Source organism: Tupaia chinensis, unplaced genomic scaffold (assembly GCF_000334495.1).
Source record: "Tupaia chinensis unplaced genomic scaffold, TupChi_1.0 Scaffold145814_1, whole genome shotgun sequence".
Lineage (NCBI taxonomy): Eukaryota > Metazoa > Chordata > Mammalia > Scandentia > Tupaiidae > Tupaia > Tupaia belangeri.
This window is the reverse complement of record NW_006205672.1, coordinates 2,892,585-2,911,197: the sequence shown is the minus strand read 5'-3', so window position 1 is coordinate 2,911,197 and position 18,613 is coordinate 2,892,585. Positions and strand designations below refer to the sequence as shown.

The 18,613-nt window shown below is 42.0% G+C and overlaps 1 non-coding gene across 1 annotated transcript; it reads right to left on the bottom strand.

Moving 5' to 3' along the window:
- Positions 1-1,387: 1,387 nt before the first annotated feature.
- On the bottom strand, positions 1,388-1,458 carry TRNAG-CCC (transfer RNA glycine (anticodon CCC)). Its single transcript has one exon. It is a non-coding gene; the product is annotated as a tRNA-Gly (tRNA).
- Positions 1,459-18,613: the final 17,155 nt, after the last annotated feature.

The following is an 18,613-nucleotide window of genomic DNA, read 5'->3' as shown; positions in this document are numbered from 1 at the left end:
ACAATTGTGGACACCGGAGGTGGTGTGAGAGGAGGGTGGGAAGGGACAGATGGTCAGAAAGAGGGGTGGAAATAATTCTAGGAACTAGAAATGGAAAAAATTTTGTAATGTGCATGATTGAGTCACTATGCAGTGTGTACTGGATGGGAGATCGCATTTTGTGTGCTGTGATGATGCTTAGGGAAGGAATGTAAATTGAGTTACAAAAAAAATTTTTTTTCAGGAAAAAAAAATATAACTATTCGATGACTGCAGTAGGATATGTAGCCCCGGCTAGGTGCTACTTTATAGGATGTGCAAAGTTGGACTTGTGCTCATGGAAATGTGTGTGTCACCTGTGTTTGCTATGAGGGTATTTGGATTGATTAGGGTCTTTGGTGATTCAATAAAATGTGGGGGAAAAACAGTATAGAAAGCAAACAAAAAAAAAAAAAAAAAGAATGAATCACTCCTTGCTTCTCTAACATAGTAACATCGGTACTAGTCTCAAATGGGAATCTTTCCCAGAACTTCCTACTGTGCGAAGAGGTACAAAACAAAACGGGATGACAGTTCCCAAATTCTGTAGTTTGTGTGCTGCCCAAAATCCCGAGAGGAGACTGCAGGAGAAGGATTGCAGCGTGGCCATTTCCCATGGGGGTAGGAGTGACTTCTTGCTTCCTGTCTCCTGTCTCTCTAGTGAGCGCACGTGCCTTTTAGCAAAAATCTCCCCCCCACACACACACACAGACACATATACTTTTCATGTCCACACTTATCGACACACACTGCCAGAAACACGGACTGCTCAGAACACCGAGGGGGCCCCCAGAACCCGCAGAGGTCTCAGTGGCTGACCGTATTCGCAAAGTCGGTTTGCAGGGTTTGGGGTATAGACCCGAAGGTGCTCTCGCCACCTCTGCGCGAGGCCGTCTCCGCAGCTCTCTTCCTCTTGTCCCGCACGCCTCCCGGTTTCTCTGGCCACTGACGCCTCCCGGGGTTTTCGCCCCGCCACGCCTTTGGTAGTCTTTCTGGACCTTCATTTCTTGATTCCCAATCCGTAGTGAAATATGACCCCAAATCCCGCAAGCCAATCAGGGATCTGATAACTTTTTTGTGTTTACAAAGGATCTGCCATAATAATGATGGCTCTAGGTAGTAATAATGAAACGGGCAAAGACCTACCAGAAGAAACCTGTGTCACTTTCAAAGACTCGAAGAAGTGGTCCTTGACTATAGAACTGTGGTGTCCCGAACAAGACGGTTTCTACACGTTTTTTGTTGGACACCAGTTTTCTCTATCCTAAGCTTAGAGGTACTTAAAACAACACCCCTGCGTAGTACTGTAGAAACCTTGAATAATTGTAGTACTGTAGAAACTTTGAGTAACTGAAATGTAAAACGTTGATGCATTGGCCGGGAATTGAACCCGGGTCTCCCGCGTGGGAGGCGAGAATTCTACCACTGAACCACCAATGCCTCCTGGTGACACTCTGCAAGAAGAACAGTAGAAGAGTTTTCACAAAAGACTCAGGTCCTAAAGGAAGTTTTGGGATAGTTGTTGGCTAAAAATTTGTAATAGTTGTTGGCTAAAAACTAACAAAGACATCCAAACATGACTTACGCTAGACAAAACTATAAATATAAAAATGTCTCATCAAATTCTTAACTCTGAAAAAGGCTCTTTCCAACAGCATAATAGACCCCTACAGTAAAACATCAGAAATAAATATATTGTTTCTGATCCTAAATATTCCATTGTCAACCTTAAACTGTTGCCTCAGTGTTTCTGAGAAGGTGACCTAACTTGTAGGAATAGTAAATGAAATTCTAATCCATGGGGAAAGTAAGAACCAGAATGACAATAGAAATAGAAGAAAGAGGAGGGCTGGCAGGTGGTATGGTGGTTAAGGCACAGAACTCCCACATAGCCAAGTGTGGTTTGCACCCTGGACCAGGTGGCTTTTCACTTTCTGTCTCTCTCTCCTCAAATAGTATAAGAAGTTAAAGAAGAAATTCTAAAAAAAAAAAAAAGAAAAGAAAAAAGTAAAAGAGGAAATAAAAGGATAGAATAAAAATAGAGATAATGAAGACACAAATTTTGGCTCATGGGATTGGTCCTTTGTAGCAATTTTTTGTAAAAGAGTAATGATCAGTCTTGTTCACATTACAGTAATATTTTGCCTATATTTTAAGACATATATAGTTCAAAACATTTGAACAGACATATAATATATAAAAATCAATAGTCTTGCAATCAATATTTGATTGTTTCCTAAATTAATATGCTTTTACTTATTAGCTATATAAGGAGTAGGTTATTTTAGAGAAAAATGGAGAGTTGAAATATTTACATATTGGTCTTTTTTATGTACAATTATTATTTATCAATTATGTGTAACAATGTAGTTGAGAAAGGTAGCACAGAAAAACTATGAACCAAATTGTCATAACACATCTACTGCATCTGGTATTACTAAAATAAGTAAGTTTAGAAATTGATAACTTTGGTATAAAAACGAATACTTTGCATAGTAAAAAATACCTAAGCACAGTCAAAAATTGAGAAATACATATTTGCACTTAAGTCAAAAAACAAGGAAATATCTGTATGTTTTTAAAAAGTTTTTTAAATGTCTCTATTTTAAGAACTCCTTTAAAAATGAGAATACAAAAACTACAGCCATGTAGAAAACTGGTCAAAGAACAATAGAAAGAGAGTTTGGCCATGTGCAAGTTCAAGCCACCAGGCCCAGGATCTGAACCATGGTCAGCTACATGGGAGTCCAGCAACATAGCCATCACACCAACTGCTGGTCCTCCATATTGGTCTTTTGATGAAGTTCAAATAGTGGAGAGATTTCTTTCCCAGTTCTTTACCTGGGGGAAATTAAACAGAAGAGTAAAACGCAGAGTGCTGCCTCAGATGTCATTATGCCTTTTTGAAAGACAGGAGCTGTGACACCTGCTGGCTGAGAAGACAAGATACGTCCAGGCTGAATCACAAACTTGAGCATGAGGAAATCGACCTTCATATTGCCCTCTGCAGTGGCTCTATCTGCCGCAGCTCTGCCGAACACCTGAGGCATACAGCAGCTTTGGCTGACACAGCTTCAAGCATCACATACGTAAGCCAGAGCTACCTTTAGTCTCCATTCCTCCCTCCTTTTGGGATCTTCAACATGATGCACATGTGCCTGGTGTGTTTTTCAAGCCACTTGTCTGGGATTTGAACTGCAGGGTCAGCCATGCGAGACGCAGCCACCTTAACCACTGAATCATGGGCTGGCTTCCCTTCTATATTTTTAATGATATTTTACTTTGCTTCTATTCTTTTAGTGGATACTTTAAAATTATTATCTTAATTCTTAATTTATGAAGCATAGCAGTAGTTAATAAACTTATCCTAGTTTCATATAATATAAAGACCCTGGGATGCTTGTATTCCATTTAGTCTCACTCACCATACAAGCTGCTACCATTTATCATATTCTAGACCTAAATATTTTCAAACCCCAGAAGACTATATATTTTATATAATTACTGTTTGTGGGGAGCCGAGGGGAAGACGTGAGGGATGTGCAGGATGTGACTATGGCCGGGGTGAATATGTGGGCATGGCCTTGAGCAAACAGATTGTTATGAGCAGAATGTCCTGGGATTGTTTTGAACTGAATGCTCCAAAGTATTGTTAAAACAACCTTATAAATTCAGAAGGACTTAAAACCTTACATCACAGAAGTCTCTGGAGTGTGTATAAATATCAACAATAAAGTATACTCGGGGCTGACCAGTATTGACTGGCTGTCCTCCCGTTACTATCCTGTCTTCTTGTCTTTCTTTAATCCTTATCCCCCAACTCAGGATCTGGGCCGGCCTGACAAAGTGGCGCCGGAACAGGGACCTGAGTACTGGGGATGCAGGTGAAGGACACCGCAAAGAGTAAACCGAGAACGTGTTTATCTTGAAAGTGAAAGTGTAGTAGTGAGTATATTATGGGAGCTATTATGGGTCAGGGAAATAGCTTTTTGTGCATATGCTTAAAGAAATGTTAAGCGCGCAAGGCTGTCTGCCAGTAAGGCTCTGTGTGGACAAACAGCAACAAGTGCCTCTCTTCTCAGAGGGCTCCTTTTCTGCCCCATGATGCCACGATCTTCTCCCTCTTATCTCTAGATTTAGTTTCCCAGACCTGGTTATGCAGCCCCCTGCACCTTATTCTGTTACAGCACCACCGCGATCCCTCTCAGCAAGCTGTTAACCTGCAGTTTCCTCAGGAGCGTTCTGGAGTGCTTGGAAGCATGAATTCTGTTTTTTTTTTTTTTTCTTTCTTTTTTTTTCTTTCTAATTTTCTGTTAACTACCTGTTTTTGTTTTTTAAGTGTCAGAGGAATCTATCCATGTGAATTGAAAGGCACAAGAATCTAGTAACAGGAACCTGTGAAGGATTTTGTGGGAGTTTGGCAAAGAGAGTAAGAGCAGGTTTGGAAAAAGGAACTTGTAGGGGGCGTGAGCTCTAAGGGCCGGCAAAGGGGTCTAGTACGGAGCCAATGAAATAATGGCTATCCTTACTCTCCATCGGGAGATCCTAGAAATGGAAATACCTGTCACCATGACGGTAGGCATTGGCCCAATGCTCCTGTGTTGTGCTCCCTACCTTACCTTGTGTGGCTAATTGGAGGTTCCTTCCTTGGAGTGCTCTCCAAAATTCATCGTCCGGGGCTGCATGTGAAAACACTAGATACAGAGGCTGGTAGTCAGTGCTGCGTAAGATTCCTGGGATATTTCCCCAACTTAAGACAGGGAGTACATACAAACATGTACTGCCCCATGACGGGAAAGAGGAAAAGGTCGCCAGGGACGACCTAAGACAGGCACAGTCTGCTGGCCGCCAGAAAAGGCGGATCTATAAATAAAGAAGGGGGAGATGTGGGAAGCCGAGGCGAGGACGCGAGGGATGTGCAGGATGCGACTATGGCGGGGGTGAATATGTGGACATGGCCTTGGGCAAATAGATTGTTATGAGCAGAATGTCCTGGGATTGTTTTGAATGTTCCAAAGTATTGTTATAACAACCTTATAAATTCAGTAAGGACTTAAAACCTTACATCACAGAAGTCTCTTGGGTGTGTATAAATATCAGCAATAAAGTACACTTGGGGCTGACCGATATTGACTGGCCGTCCTCCTGTTTCTATCCTGTTTTCTTGTCTTTCTTTAATCCTCACCCCCCAACTCAGGAACTGTTCGTTGTAGACTGGTCCGACAACTGTTAACTTAGATTGATCCATGTATTTACTACTATCTTGTTCTTTATTCCTCTCAGTGTCTCTGTCTTCCCATAGGAAGTCATTTTTTGTCTGTTCTGAGAAGTACTTAGAATTCCTCTTTGTTACTCACTGGGGAAGAACCATTTCAGCTCTTTTGCTCTGAAAGTGTCTATATCGCTATGGTTTTTGAAGATTAGTTTTACTAAGTATAGAATTCTAGGAGCAGTTATTTTCTTTCAGCCTACTGAAAATATTTATGTTTGATTTTTTTCCCTTTTCAGAAGTCAGCAAGTTATCCAACTTCTTCTAATTTGAATGTAATCTCTTTTATTTGGATATTTAAAAAAATACATTTGTCTTTGTTTTGATTTCTGCAGTTTTACAGTGATGTCTCTAGGTATGACTTTTCCTTTATTTATCTATTTTTTAAAGAATTACTTATTTTAGGGGCCAGCAGGTGGCGTGGTGGTTAAGGGTGTTGGACTCCCACATGGCCAACCACAGTTCAAATCCTAGACCTGGAGGCTTGCTTTCTCACTTTTTCTCTCTCTCTTTCTCACTCTGTCCTTCCCTGGTCTAATTAAATAAATAAAGTTAAATAAAATAATTCTTTAAAAAAGAATGATTTAATTTTATTTATTCATTCATTTATTTTAATTTGACCAGAGAGAGACACAGAGGGAAAGTGAGAAGGCAAGCCATTAGGTCTAGGACTAAAATCACGGTCGACCATGTGGGAGTGTCTAGCGCCTTAACCACCATGCCACTTGCTGCCTCCTCCCTCCCCTTTTTTTTTCTTTTTTTGGAGAGGTTTTTGCTATAGGGTGCGTGCGCTTGCCAAACAGACAGAGAGAGACAGAGAGACAGAAAGCGAGAAATCACCCTTCAGAGGGAGTGGTCACGCTGCAATCCCTTCTCTTCCATTCTCCTCTCGGGATCTTGGGCACGCACGCACATGCACCCAGTGTGAGTTTAAGCCACCGGGTCCAGGACTCTAACTGAGGTCGACTACATGGGAGTCTAGCGACATAGCCATTATGCTAACTGCTGGTCCCCCCGCCCCCCTTATTTATCTATTGAGTTATATCTTTCATGTTGTCTGGAAAACTCTCAAATATTATCTCTTCAAATGTTGCCTTTACTGTTTTCTTTCTCCTCTACTTCTGAGTACCTAAGTAAAAGAAATATAGGCCTACTCATTCATTTGCCATTTTTTTTTAGAATTACTTATTTAATTTTTATTTATTTATTGTTATTTTTAAAAATAATTATTTTATTTTATTTTATTTCTTATCATTATTTTTTAATTTACTATAGGACATAGCACTCACCAGAGAGATCAAGAGACAAAGAATAAGTGAGACAGCAAGCCACCAGGTCCAGAACTTGAGCTGCAGTCAGCCATGTGAGAGTCCAGTGCCTTAGCCACCATGCTACCTACTGACCCCTGTTATTTTTCTTTTTTAAGAGAGATTTTTGCTATAGGGCTCATGTGCTTGCCAGAGAGACAGAAAAAGAAAACTCACTCCCTGAGTGGATGGCCACACCGCAATCCCTTCTCTTCTATTCTCTCAGGATTTGGGGTACACAAGCACACATGCCCAACATGAGTTTTAAGCTGCTGGGTCTGGGACTTGAATCACCATTAACTACGCTGGAGTCCAGTGACATAACTATTATGCCATCTGCTGGTCCCTATTATTATTACTTTTTAAATTTTTGCTACAGGGCACACACACTCACCAGAGAGAGACAGAGAAAGGGAAAATAAGAAAACAAGTTACCGAGTCTGGGACTCAAATCATGGTTGACTGGTCGACCATGTGGGAGTCCAGCACCTAAACCACCACGCCACCTGCAGGCCCCTATTTGCCGTATTTTTACTTGTGTTTAATTTTTTTTTCTGTTTCACATTCCAATTTTTTTTCTTTTCTCCATCTCCCATTTTACTAATTCTCTCTTCAGCTGTGACTGCTCTCCTTTTGTACTGAGTTCTTAATTTCAGTTATTTCATTTTTAAATGTTTATTTTTAAAATTTTTGTTTATAGATCCCATGCACTTGCTGGAGAGGAGAGAGACAGATTCACAGAGAGAGAAAGTAAGAAATCACTCCCCAGAGATGATGGCCATGCTGCAATCCCTTTTCTTCCATTCTCCTCCTGGGATTTTGGGCAAAATCAAACATGCCTGGCATGATTTTCGAGCCAGCAGGTCTAAGTCTTAACCCACAGTCACCCATATGTGGACTCCAGCACCTGAACCACTATACTACCTGCTGCACCCTCATTCTTTAATTTCTTTTTGACTCTAAATCTATTCTGTAATTAAAAAAAAAAGAATTAATTAATTTATTTTAATTTGACCTGAGAGGGACAGAGAGAGAGGGAGGGAATGTGAAGTCTGGGACTCAAACCATGGTCGACCATGTGGGAGCACAGCACCCTTAACCATCACGCTACCTGCCAGCCCCTGTTCTATAATTTTAAAACATCATTATTTACTTAATTTTATTTATTATTATTTAATTTGCTATAAGGCACATGTGCTCACTAGAAAAAGAGAAACACACACACACACACACACACACACACACAGGGAAAAGTGAGAAAGCAAGCTGCCAGGACCAGGATTCAAACTGTGGTCAGCCATGTGGGAATCCAGCACCATGCCATTTGCTGGCCCGATGTGCTATAATTTTTTATAGTTTCCAATTTGTGTATTAAATATTAATAAAACTCATGGAGCCAACAGGTGGTGTGGTGGTTAAGGTGCTGGACACTCCCACATGGCCAACCACGGTTTGAGTCCCGGACCTGATGGCTTGCTTTCTCACTTTCTCTCTCTCTTTGTCTCTCTCTGGTCCATTTTCCCACAAACTTTTTGAAGCCTTTCCCCACCCCATCCCACCTCCCGCCATGTTTTGATGAACCCAAAGCAGTATGCTTTGCATAAATGTACATGACAGAGTAGCACCTTCTGAGTCTCTTCATCCTGCTCTGCATGTTCACCGTTCATGCTTCTCATGTTTAGCTTTTCTTTGGTGAAAGTCTTAAGGAAAAGGAGCGATTAATAACATTTGGATCTTGGGACCAGCAGTTGGCGTAATGGCTATGTCACTGGACTCCCACGTAGCCAACAACAGTTTGAGTCCTGGACCAGGTGGCTTAAACTCCCGCCAGGCATGTGTGTGTATGTGCCCAAGATCCTAAGAGGAGAATGGAGGAGAAGGGATTGCGGCGTGGCCATTTCCCCCTTGGGGGAGATTTCTCACTTTCTGTCTGTCTTTCTGGTGAGCACATGTACTCTATAGCAAAAACCTCTCCTAAATAAATAAATAAATAACACTTGGATCTGATACTGAATGTCTACTTGGCACTAAATCTTCACCACCTTCAGAAGAAGGTGACCTGAGTGTTTGGAAAAAAAAAAAAAAAAAGAATGGTGACCAGCACCACAAACAAGTCTTCTCTTCCTTCTTGGTTGAAGAATAGAAATTTTTTTCACTTATATTTCCTCTTATATTTCAGGAGGATACTTAGAAAGTTCATGGAAAAAATGAAATTAAGCTATGAATTTATTTTGTTGCAAAAAAAATGGAAATCCATGCATTTTTTTTCGTAATACACTCAATTACACATTTCATAATATATAGGAACTTTTGAAGATAGCTTATACATGATAGGGTAGTCCAAGCTCTGTACAAATGGAGTGAGTAGGAGCATAGATAAAGAATAAGGCTAGGAGCCAGCAAGTGGCATAGTGGTTAAGGCACTTGACTCCCATGTAGTCAACCACAGTTCAAATCCTGGACCCAGCAGCTTGACACTCATGCTGGGCTTGAAGATTGTGGCATGGCCATTCCCAGGGTGAGTTCTCATGGTCTCTCTGTCTCACAGAAACCCCTTTTTAAAAAAAAAAAAAAAAGAGTACAGAGACCAGCAGAAGGCATAATGGCTATGCCGACCGTGGTTCAAGTCCTGGACTTAGCCACTTAAACTCACACTGGGCGCGTGTGCGTGCGTGCCCAAGATCCTGAGAGGAGAGTGGAGGAGAAGGGATTGTGGTGTGGCCATCAGTCCTGGGGGTGGTGGTGGTGGTGATTTCTTGCTTCTATCTGTCTCTCTCTGTCTTTCTGAAGAGTACATGTGCCATATAGTAAAAACCTCTCTAAAAAAAAAAAAGAGTACAGCTGAAAAGTCAAGAGAGTTTTTTGTTTGTCTGTTTGTTTGTTTGTTTTTAGAGGTTTTGGCCTTAGAGCATGTGTGCTTGCTCGAGAGAGAGAGACAGAGACAGTGATAGAGAAAGTGAGAAATCCCTCCCCCGCCCCCACACACACACTGGGAGAGTGCTACACATCAATCCTTTCTCTTCCTGGGATCTTGGGCACACATGCGCATGTGCCCAGCATGGATTTCAAGCCACCAGGTCTGGAACTCAAACCATCGTCAGCCCTGTGGAAGTTCAGTGACGTAACCGCTACGCCATCTGCTGGCCTCTGTCAAGAGGTCTTTTTGAACAAAATCTTGAAGAAATTTATGCAAATGAACTGACCAAGGAAACAGAAACATACGGATAAGAAGTGACATTACCCCAATTCCCTTTCCCATCATCTCTTCATTATCTTTCCCCACTCTCCTAACCAACCCACAGAGATTTACAAGAATCATTGGATTTTTACATAAACCTGATTGGGAGGGAGGGTAAAGGGGAAGACAATGATTTCTCTTCAGTCAGGACTCATCCTAGCAGTAATTATTTGTAACTTAAAGGAAATAGGTGCATTTGACTACAGAGGAAGCATGTAGAACTCTAAAAGAAGAAAGGAGAGGAACTAGAGTATAAGAGAAACAATCACCCTTAACTTCACTGTTTTTGAGGAAGTGGGGATATCATAAATCTGGAATACGGGAAATGACCTTTCCTCATGTGAATTTTTTGCACTGAACCAACTGCCATCTAGTTAAGCTAGTCTGATGTTATTCCTACCCAAAGCAGAGAAAATAATGACGTGATCCCAGGAAGTTCTCGCCTGTTAAGACCTCTAATCTCGTTTGTTTAATTTAGCATTATAGATCATAGCTCTTGACAATGTAAGAGATAGGACTGAAGACCGGCCATGCTAGGGACAGTCATGTTCCTGAGGTCCAAAGAATGACAGTTTGGACCTGGAAGTGAGTAGTGGAGTGGGAAAGAAAGTGGAGGTAATTTAGGAACCACCTCAGTCTTCCCTGGGCTAGCGCTTGTCATCCTCATTACTTAGTCTGCAGCAAAGGGATTCGATGTAAGACTTTGTGACCCTGCAGAGGGCTATTCCCCTTCCTTCCAGAATGGTGTTCAGCAGAAAACCCTGACGCAAACCATGTCATTTTCTTTTGAAGAATTATTATTTTTATTTATTTATTTTAATTTGACCAGAGAGTGAGCAAAAGCAAGAGCAAGAGAGAGAAAATGAGAAAGTAAGCCGCCAGGTCCAGGATTCAAACCATGATTGACCATATGGGAGTCCAGTGCCCTTAACCACCACACCACCTGCCGACGCCCACACAGCTTGTATTACATCTATATTGTAGTACCTTCATGGAATCAGGTAAGAAGAAGGGAGGCCAGAGGATCCAGTCTGGAATGCTAATATGCCTTGAACAGGATTTTTATTGAGCTCTCTCCTAGTGTCTTTAAAAATACATACATTTAATTTAATTTTTATCATTGTTAGTATTTTTCCATTTGCTATAGGACACATGTGCTCACCAGAAAGGGACTGGGGGTGGAGGGGAAGAGAGAAAGTGGGAAAGCAAGCCACCAGGTCCGGGACTTGAACCATGATCGGCCATGTGGGAGCCCAGTATCTCAACTGCCATGCCACCTGCTGGCCCCATACCCTCCTGTCTTAAACGACAATTATAAAGAGAAACATTTCCTGTTGTCTATGACTACAAGAAGCCTGTACTCACCCTCTGAGAAGTCAGAAGAAGACATAATCCACTATCCCCATGAAGATACAAATGCTTTATTTCTTGACTCTCTCCATACCCTTACTGCAAAGAACTACTTTTCTTGAAGAGCACCTGGCTTTGCTGAATTTCAGTTCCCTCCCTTTCTGCATAAAAAATCTGCTAATTGCCTGAGAAAAAAATTGTAGAATTACAATGTAGATAGAAGCATACTCAGCGTCAATTAGCAATAATTCTGCCTCACTTAAATCTTACGGTTGTTATAACACTGCTGCACAAAACCAGACTTCGACCTAGTTTGTATCTCGCTGCGCCACTTATTAACTTCTTGACCATGAAGAAATTACTAGAACTTGCAGCTTTATTTATCTCTTGTACAAAACGGAGACAGTAGTAAGATGTCTTTACCTAAATAAAATGTAGAAGTGTTCCGTCAGACTTTTTAGATGGATGAATTTACTTTCATTTCTGTTCCTCTGTCTCCTCAGTAAGTTTTGTTTTCACTTCCTGTTAAGAATCGAGCTAGAGGCAATTGGAGGAAGAGAAACTAAGTTGTGGTGGTAAGGAATATGTTAGACTATGGGTAAGGGTCACCTTACCCTTATGGACTGGACAACACCCTAAGAAACAAAGTCGTTGTGTAGAAATGTTCAAGGAGTAGGATCGCTGTATCTCCTCCTTCTGATCCCCCAAAGTACAAGATTCTCATGCAAATAACTCTCTCTCTCTCATGATAAGCCTTGCTGAGTCCATTAATCCACACCCACCTCCCCACTAATCTTTCTATAGGCTGAGAACTTCTCAAGGTCAAGATAAATGGTCTGATTCCTGCAACCCTTGCCCACAGAGTAAAGGTTACCTATTGCCTGGACTGAGTGCTGGAGGAGCTATAGGCCGAAGCATTAACTGAGTCATTAGAGTGGAAGCTTCTACTGAAGTAGTATTGCATCGTTCATGCTCTTCCAATACTGCTTCACTTACAATGACGTTTCTTCACCACTACTTCAATCTGTCTCCTCCTACAGGTTATCACAGGGAAAATATCAGCAACCTATTCATTCATTAATCCCTAAGATTATTGAGGGATAGAACTGGGTCACCTAGAGTTCTTCAAACTTCTGTGTTATGTTGTCATAAAGAAGGTTATTTCCTTTGTATGGATGTCTTATGTTGAAGGATCGATAACATGCTGAATATCTATGAATACGTTCAGCCTTGAATGTATAGCATGCAGATAGTGTTATATTCTGAGCAGCGAGAAATAAGAGGACATCCAGTCAGAGTCAAATTATAGCTGGTGACTCCAAGACCCAACAGCCCCAAGTTTAGGGAGAAGGAAGCTTATGAAGGCAAAAACCACATTTGGGTTGACATGGTGGGAGCAGTGAAGGGTGGGGGTAGGGGAGCGAAGAGAGGAAGGAGTGACCTTAAGCAAGCATTTGTACAGAAGCAAAATAAAGCAGTGTTATCGGGGCATCTCCAGGGTTGGGGACTTCCCAGTCCTTACACAACAGGATGGAATCTTAATGGATTTAACTGACCAGAGAAAACAATAGAATTTTAATGGATCTGGCTTCACCAAGGAAGGGAGGATTGCAAAATGGCAAAGGTTCATTCAAATTGGAGGTGCTCCTGCTTCATTCCCCACTGGTTTTAAGACAATGAGTCAAATCACTGACTCATCTGTATCTAAGGGGAGTGGCTGATATTTTTTCCTCAGGACTAAAAGCTTGAGTGAATTAATACGCTGCTGAATAAACTGAGTCAAATGTGTAAGGATGCAGAGACCTAGTACAAGCCCTAAGAGCACATTGACTAAGCAGGTTCCTGTTCTCCGAATATCTCTCTCCCAGGGTCAGCTGCAGTAGGCTTTTGGTACAGTTGCAGCTGACGTTGTTCAGGGGGTGCTCTACCCAACCCATATAATATGGGGGCTCTGAGTGTAGGCAGAGCCAACAGTGAGGTGCAAGGCCTGACTGGCAGTGATTAGGGAGCGGGTACACAGCAGTTAGGACAGCTAGAGGGGAGGCATCAGATGGCGAGTTGCTATCTGTAGTCTGCATCTGCTGGGCCCGGTCAGAGTGGGCCGACTGAGGAGTGTCTGGTTGGACTGACTTAGGCCAATAGCAGATGGTCTCAGTTGTTTACAGGGAGATTGCGATACAGTACTTTCTCAGGGCAATGCAAGCGGTTTACAGAAGCAGAGCAGGATTTAGTTAGGCACTTATGGGGACAATAAAATTTCCCGCAAAACAGAAACCAGGGATAAAGTCAAAATGGAAAGCATGGTTAATTGAGGATTTAACAGGGGCAAGAGTTAAGGAGCCCATTGCCAGAGGCCGACCCAATCTTACCATGAGTCACTAGCAGCCTGTCTTTTTCTGGCTTTCTGGTCGCTGAGTCCCTTTCCAGCTGCTTGGGAGGCACTGATAAGAAAACATTTCACTTGGCTAAGGGACTCTCCTGAGCTAAAGGCACTGAACTGTGGTGAGACATCCCACACATGACAGGAAAACGCTAGCAAGAGCTTTTTGTACCATTCCCAATTAATCGGAGCCGTGACAGTCAGACCTATAGCAAAATCCAAAGCAATTGTAACAAGGAGAGTTATGATTAAGGAGTTATTATAAATGATCTGGGAGCACTCAGGGCAGCCCATGAATGTTTTTCTGGGGTCCTGCCGTGTGTAGATTGGTTGGCTTCTGGAGTGACCAAAGCAGGACCGTAGGTATCTCAAGTTTCCACCATGTGCAGACTAGTCAGCCTCTGGAGTGACGAGAGTAGGGCTGTTGTCTACTTGTCTCTGAAGTATTATTTGGAGGGGTCCTTCTGGATGATTTTTATGGACCAAGGCCCTGGTGAGTCCACAGAGGCAGTCCTTTTAGCTTCTGTGTGACAGAGCCACAGGGTAACTTTAACAGGGCCAGCAGGTGGCATAGTGGGCAAGGTACCAGACTCCCACATGGCTGACCAGAGTTCAAGTCCTGGACTTGTTTTCTCTCTCTCTCTTGCTCTGTGGCCAAATCGGAAAAAAAAAAAAAAAAAAAAGATGAATAAAATAATTCTTTAAAAAAAACCCAGTGGTAGGAGTAACAAGGGGCTAATTGAAGGGGCTTCTCTTTTTTGGTTGTTTTCCTGTACATAGCATTTAGAGATAACTATCACAATTAGCTTTAGAACATTAATCTGATTAATTTTTACAACTTTTTCTTAAACTCTTGTAATGTAACTCAAACCTTCAGCCACATGCCGACCTTTTAGTTTTTGTCCCTTCTTTTCTTCTGTTCTGAGATAGCCATTCTACTTTAAGATAAAAACTTTACTATGTAAAATTCCTTCTATAGCAAAACCATCTTTTAAAATCTTTTTTACTAGAAATCCATTTTTATAGCCATAACTTTTCTTTCTTTTTCATATTATTCTCATTTTTTATTTTTATAAGCTTAATTTTTAAAATTAATGAATTTAAATGAGGCTATTTATCTAAGGTATTTTTAAGGTCCTATTCATTCATTCTACATGCGCTGAACTTTGGGGTCGATAGATACAATGAAGCTTTCAATTTATATTTAAGGTTTTTTTGTAATGTCCTGGGAAATTTTGGCCGTGAAGATGGGCTCATTATCGGACCCTAAGGTTATAGGTAAGCTGAATTGGGGGTGAGCTCCTGGAGTAGACTTTGTGCAATAACAGTGGTTATCTCTGATCTTGTTGGGAATGCCTCAACCCACCCCGAAAAAGTGTCCATACTCATTAGCAGATATCTGTAGCCCTGTGCTGGAGGTCTGGTTTCTGTCAAATCTGTCTCCCAGTGTTCTCCAGGAGTGTTTCCCCGGGCTCAGATTCTTGCCCGAGAGTTTAGTGCTTTCCTGTGCACAGGTAACACATTTCGAGACAGCACCACTAATAAGGCTATCTAGATCAGGCACAAAGTCTTTTCTCTAACCAGTTCAGCAAGCTTTGTACTTCCCAGTTAGAAATCTGGTGATCTGACCTATGAGGACTCGCTCAAGGGCCTCCGGGACTATTGGACCTGCCATCTGGTAACAGCAACCATCCTTCGGGTCTTCTAGCAGCCTACTGTTCGTGGGTTAATTTTTCCTCCTCCTGAGTGTAGGAGGGCGAGAAAGGGAGGACAGGGTCTGCCATGGCTACAAGAACTTCTAGTTTAACAACTTTTACACTGCAAAACTGAACAATTTTACTAATAGACCCTCTCAATATTTTTCTTATGAAATTTAAAGACCAACAATAAGAATAACTAAAGCATGTTACCTTTTTTCTTTCTTTTTTTTTTGAGAGATTTTTGCTAAAGTGTGTGTGCAGTTGCCAGAAAGAGAGAGAAACAGAGACAGAAAGCAAGAAATCACCCCTCCACCCCGCCCCCAAGGGGATGGCCCTGCCTCAACCCCTTCTCTTCCATTCTCCTCTCAGGATCTTGGGCATGCACATACATGTGCCTGGCATGAGTTTAAGCCACAGGGTTTAGGACTCAATCGCAGTTGACTATATGTGAGTCCAGCGTTGTAACCATTTCGCCATCTGCTGGTCCCTAAAGCACGTAAACGTTACAACAAGAATTATAAGGAGGACTCAGGGGGAACCAGGCAGCAATGCTCCCATGAGTCCATGCTTAACATTGGACTTATATCTTTTTTTTTTTTTTTTTGGAGAGTTTTTTTTTCGCTATAGGGTGCGTGCGCTCGCCAGACAGACAGAGAGAGACATAGAAACAGAAAGTGAGAAATCACCCCACAGGGGGGATGGTCACACCGCAATCCCTTTTCCTCCATTCTCCTCTCGGGATCTTGGGCAGGCACGCACACACGCCCAGCGTGAGTTTTAAGCCACCGGGTCCAGGACATGAACCGCAGTTGACTACGTGGGAGTCCAGCGACATAGCCATTACGCTAACTGTTGGTTCCCGGATTCATATCCTTTTATACCAATTTTACCTCTTTTACTCTGGTACATTGCGTTGGCTACTTAGCATGTAATTTTGTGAAACATTATCTTACTTTTTTGGTTAATTTTGGTTTACCAGTTCAGAAAAACAGTTTTTTCATAGAAAATGAAATTTTGGGAGACCAGCAAATGGCGTAATGGTTACGTTGCTGGACTCCCACAGTCAGCTGCAGTTTGAGTCCTGGACCCGGCAGCTTAAAACTCACTGGGCATGTGTGTATGTGCGCCCAAAATCCCGAGAGGAGAATGGAGGAAAAGAGATTGTGGTGTGGCCAGCCCCTGGCAGGGATTCCTCTAACTGCATCCAGTTGGCCCTGTATTCCACGTCAGGGGTGCCTCCTGAGCCAACTCTGTACTAGCCGATTGACTGGTCCCAAAGAGGAATTGAAGAGAAACAGGAAGAAAGAAGGAAGCCTCTGGAGGTCTTTTCTGTTCTTACCAGGACTCCACAATTTTGAAGGAGCAGTCAGTGTCTCCTACACGGCCATCAAAGATCCTGAGAGGTGTCCCTGGGGCCCTAGACTCTACGTGAGGGGGCACCTTCCCTAGAGTACCTCAGGTGTTGGGTGGCCCATCAGGTGAGGTCACCCTCCTTGGATGCCTCACCCAGGTACCAGTAGGTTCTAGCTTGCTGGGGCCTCCAATAGCAGGTTCGTTCATAGGTGTCATTGTTTAAATGCTATGAAGGAAAAGGTGATAAAGTAGAACCTCAGTATATAAAATAAATACAAATAAAAAATATCTATACATTAGGAAGAACTTTTGATAATAATTCTGTTGCCACTGGCTAGGGTATCAGAATGGAGTAAGGATTCTCTGCTAAAGATTTCATCCTAGTGATTATCTTTCCTTTTCTAAGAATTATTTATTTATTATCATTAATAAATTTAATTTCACCAGAGAGAGAGAAGGAAAGTGAGAAAGCAAGCCACCAGGTCTGGGACACTGCAGTTGACGATATGGGAGTTCAGCACCTTAATCACCATGCCACCTGCTGGCCCCATGATTATCTTTATAATTTTTAGGGAGGGGGTCACAATTCATTTTTCTTAATAGAAAATGAACACCTAATCCAATTTTAAAATTGTTATACTTGAAGTTGTTAATAATAATAAAAACAAACTAATCACTTAATGATCTTGCTCTGATTAAAACAATGAACTGGTTTTCAAAAAATATATTCAGGGACTGGTTGATGACATAATGATTACATCACTGGAATCCCACGTTGTTGACCATTGCTCAAATTCCAAACCCAGCGGCTAAAATCTCATGCCAGGCACATGTACGCTTATACCCAAAATCCCGAGGAGATTGGAAGAGAAGGGATTGTGGCATGGCCATCCCCCCTGGAGGGGTGATGTCTCATCTTTCTGTCTCTCTGTGTCTCTCTCTGTCTCTACAGCAAGCACACACACCCTATAGCAAAAATTTCTCTTAAAAAAATGTATTCAGCACCATTTGCTTATAGGTCTTTTGGAATTTGTTCTGGTTTCTGGAAACTTCCTGTCTGTAAAGTAAAGGAACTGCTGAGCCATAGGAGAAAGTCTTTCTGGGACAGCCAATGAGAAGTTAAGCAAGCAATGTACAGTCACCATGTGACGAGGCTCCTCAACGATGTCCTCCCCTCTGCTACAACTCAGGAGGAACATGCTTCTACGCACTGAGATATAAAGAGACAGACTGCTATTTGTTGTTAGGACTGGTCCTTCCAGCTAATAAGAGTACATCTGGGACCAGCAGTTAGCGTGATGGCTATGTCGCTGGACTCCCATGTAGTCGACCATGGTTTGAGTCCCAGACCCAGTGGCTTAAACTCACGCCGGGCACTTGTGTGTGTGTGCGTGCCCAAGATCCTAAGAGGAGAATGGAGGATTGCGGTGTGGCCATCCCCCCTGGGGGATGATTTCTCACTTTCTGTCTCTCTGTCTCTCTCTCTTTTTGGCGAGCTTATGCACCCTATAGCAAAAAACTCTCAAAAAATAAGAGTACATCTGTGGTACACATGGTTCTTAATGTCTTGTGATTTTAGGAAATTCTGTAAGTAGTTTGGATTTAGTTCAGTTTATTCAGAAGTTAAACACATTTAATAAGGGTTCACTGCTCTGGCAGAGTAAGGCTCTGCTGGTTTAGTAATCTTACACAATATATGTAGACATGACGGCAAATCACAGTCTTCAACTCTAAATGTACATAGAATACTACCTAATTTAAAACAATATCTGTTTTAACAAAATGTCTATAATTAGAAGCAGCCGATAAAACTAAATCCAAAATTAAGATACGGGATGCTCACTCTCACTTGAAGCCATCTTACTTAGAGAACTTTAAACAAGTGTGAGCCCTTAACGTTATTTTAAAAATAGCGAGGCTCTCCTTCCTCATTCTTCACGGTAGGATTCTTGTTGGAGTTAGGCTCGAAATGAATACTTCTAAGTATTTCAGGAATGC